The following is a 3,482-nucleotide window of genomic DNA, read 5'->3' as shown; positions in this document are numbered from 1 at the left end:
CTCCCCCAGGGCTTGTGGGCCCCTCGGAGACCTCCTAACCCTAATTCCAGCACTATATATTCTCAAATATTCCCCTTATACCAGACGCGTCCACAAAAATACTGTTCCGCCGCCGCAAGCCTCTGACCTAGTGAGATCCCATCTTGGGGCTTTTTCCGGCACTTTACCTAAGGGGGACTCGATCACGGAGGGCCTCTACAGCAACCTTGCTGCCCTACCGATTATGTGTGAGTAGTTTACGACAGACCTACGGGTCCATAGCTAGTAGCTAGATGGCTTCTTCTTTCTCTTTGATCTTCAATACAATATTCTTCTCGATGTTCTTGGAGTTCTATCCGATGTTATCTTCTTTTGCAGTGTGTTTGTTGAGATCAGATGAATTGTGGATTTATGATCAGATTATCTATGAATATTATTTGAGTCTCCTCTGAACTCCTTTATGCATGATTTAAATAGCTTTGTATTTCTCTCTAATCTATTGATTTGGTTTGGCCAACTAGATTGATCTATCTTGCCATGGGAGAGGTGCTTTGTGATGGGTTCAATCTTGCGGTGTCCTCACCCAGTGACAGCAGGGGTAGGGAGGCACGTATTGTATTGTTGCCATTAAGGATAAAAAGATGGCGTTTATATCATATTGCTTGAGTTTATCCCTCTACATCATGTCATCTTGCTTAATGCGTTACTCTGTTCTTTTGAATTTAATACTTTAGATGCAGCAGAAGTCGGTCGATGTGTGGAGTAATAGTAGTAGATGCAGGCAGGAGTCGGTCTACTTGTCACGGACGTGATGCCTATATTCATGATCATTGCCTTAGATATCGTCATAACTATGCGCTTTCTATCAAATGCTTAACAATAATTTGTTCACCCATCATATATTTTCTTTCAAGAGAGGAGCCTCTGGTGTGCCCCGGGTCTATTTTTCATCATATATTTTCAGATCTATAAACCAAAAAATATAAAAATACCTCACTGAGTTTTATTTACTTTTTATTTGTTTTATATCTATCTCTATTAGATCTCACTCTAAGTGGTCATGAAGGGATTGACAACCCCTGTTTCGCGTTGTGTGCAAGTGTTTGTTAGTTTGTGCAGGTGCATCTATTGGGGACTGGGTTGTTCCTCCTACTGGATTGATACGTTGGTTCTTAATTGTGAGAAATACTTATCTCTGATTTCCTGCATCACCCTTTACTCTTCAAAGGAAATAACAACGCAAGCTCAAGAAGTAGCACACCTTCCACTGCATCGGGTTTCGACCAACCGCAGATCCTACTCCCTTGCCGCCTCCAAGAGCCCACCCACTGAAGGAGGCCACAATAGTGCTAAACTGATCACCCATCATCACTTGAATTTTAAGCACATTTCTCTACTTCTTCAAAATTTAAATTGGTATTCAGATACCCGATGGGTACGGGCATGGGTGTCAATTCGTGCTCATGGGTTTTAGAATGGGTGGGCATAGAAAGTTTCTATGGGTATGGGTTTGGGCATAAGGGGGTTGTGTTGGGGAACGTAGCAATTTCAAAAAAAATCCTACGCACACGCAAGCGGAAGAGTTATGACAACGCGGTTGATGTAGTCATACGTCTTCACGATCGACCGATCCTAGTACCGAACGTACGACACCTCCGCGATCTGCACACGTTCAGCTCGGTGACGTCCCACGAACTCACGATCCAGTAGAGCTTCGAGGGAGAGTTCCGTCAGCACGACGGCGTGATGACGGTGTTGATGAAGCTACCGAGGCAGGGCTTCGCCTAAGCACCGCTACGATATGACCGAGGTGGATTATGGTGGAGGGGGGCACCGCACACGGCTAAAGATCAATGATCAACTTGTGTGTCTATGGGGTGTCCCCCTCCCCCATATATAAAGGAGTGGTGGAGGGGGGAGGGCCGGCCCTCCTATGGCGCGCCCTAGAGGATTCCTACTCCCACCGGGAGTAGGATTCCCCCCTTCCCTAGTTGGACTAGGAGAGAAGGAAGGGGGAGAGAGGGAGGAAGGAAAGGGGGCGCCGCCCCCCCTCCTAGTCCAATTCAGACCAAAGGGAGAGGGGGCACGCGGCCTGCCCTAGTCTCCTCTCTCTCTCTCTCCACTATGACCCAATAAGGCCCATACACTTACCAGGGGGTTCCGGAACCTCCCGGTACTCCGGTAAAATCCCAATTTCACCCAGAACTATTCCGATGTCCAAATATAGTCATCCAATATATCGATCTTTATGTCTCGACCATTTCGAGACACCTCGTCATGTCCGTGATCTCATCCGAGACTCCGAACAACCTTCGATACATCAAAACACATGAACTCATAATACCGATCGTCACCGAACGTTAAGCGTGCGGACCCTACGGGTTCGAGAACTATGTAGACATGACCGATACACATCTCCGGTCAATAACAAATAGCGGAACCTGGATGCTCATATTGGCTCCTACATATTCTACAAAGATCTTTACCGGTTAAACCGCATAACAACATACGTTGTTCCCTTTGTCATCGATATGTTACTTGCCCGAGATTCGATCGCCGGTATCTCAATACCGAGTTCAATCTCATTACCGGCAAGTCTCTTTACTCGTTCCATAATGCATCATCTCGCAACTAACTCATTAGCCACATTCCTTGCAAGGCTTATAGTGATGTGCATTACTGAGAGGGCCCAGAGATACTTCTCCGACAATTAGAGTGACAAATCCTAATCTTGATCTATGCAATCTCAACATGCACCATCGGAGACACCTGTAGAGCACCTTTATAATCACCCAGTTACATTGTGACGTTTGGTAGCACACAAAGTGTTCCTCTGGTATTTGGGAGTTGCATAATCTCATAGTCATAGGAACATGTATAAGTCATGAAGAAAGCAATAGCAACAAACTAAACGATCAAGTGCTAAGCTAACGGAATAGGTCAAGTCAATCACATCATTCTCTAATGATGTGATCCCATTAATCAAATGACAACTCATGTCTATGGTTAGGAAACACAACCATCTTTGATTCAATGAGCTAGTCAAGTAGAGGCATACTAGTGACACTTTGTTTGTCTATGTATTCACACATGTACTAAGTTTCCGGTTAATACAATTCTAGCATGAATAATAAACATCTATCATGATATAAGGAAATATAAATAACAACTTTATTATTGCCTCTAGGGCATATTTCCTTCAGTCTCCCACTTGCACTAGAGTCAATAATCTAGATTACATAGAAATGATTCTAAAACCCATGGAGTCTTGGTGCTGATCATGTTTTGCTCATGAGAGAGGCTTGGTCAACGGGTCTGCAACATTCAGATCTGTATGTATCTTGCAAATCTCTATGTCTCCCTCCTTGACTTGATCGTGGATGGAATTGAAGCGTATTTTGATGTGCTTGGTTCTCTTGTGAAATCTGGATTCCTTTGCCAAGGCAATTGCACCAGTATTGTCACAAAAGATTTTCATTGGACCTGATGCACTAGGTATGACA

This window comes from Triticum aestivum, chromosome 5B (genome assembly GCF_018294505.1).
Source record: "Triticum aestivum cultivar Chinese Spring chromosome 5B, IWGSC CS RefSeq v2.1, whole genome shotgun sequence".
Lineage (NCBI taxonomy): Eukaryota > Viridiplantae > Streptophyta > Magnoliopsida > Poales > Poaceae > Triticum > Triticum aestivum.
Note: the sequence above shows the minus strand (reverse complement) of the source record.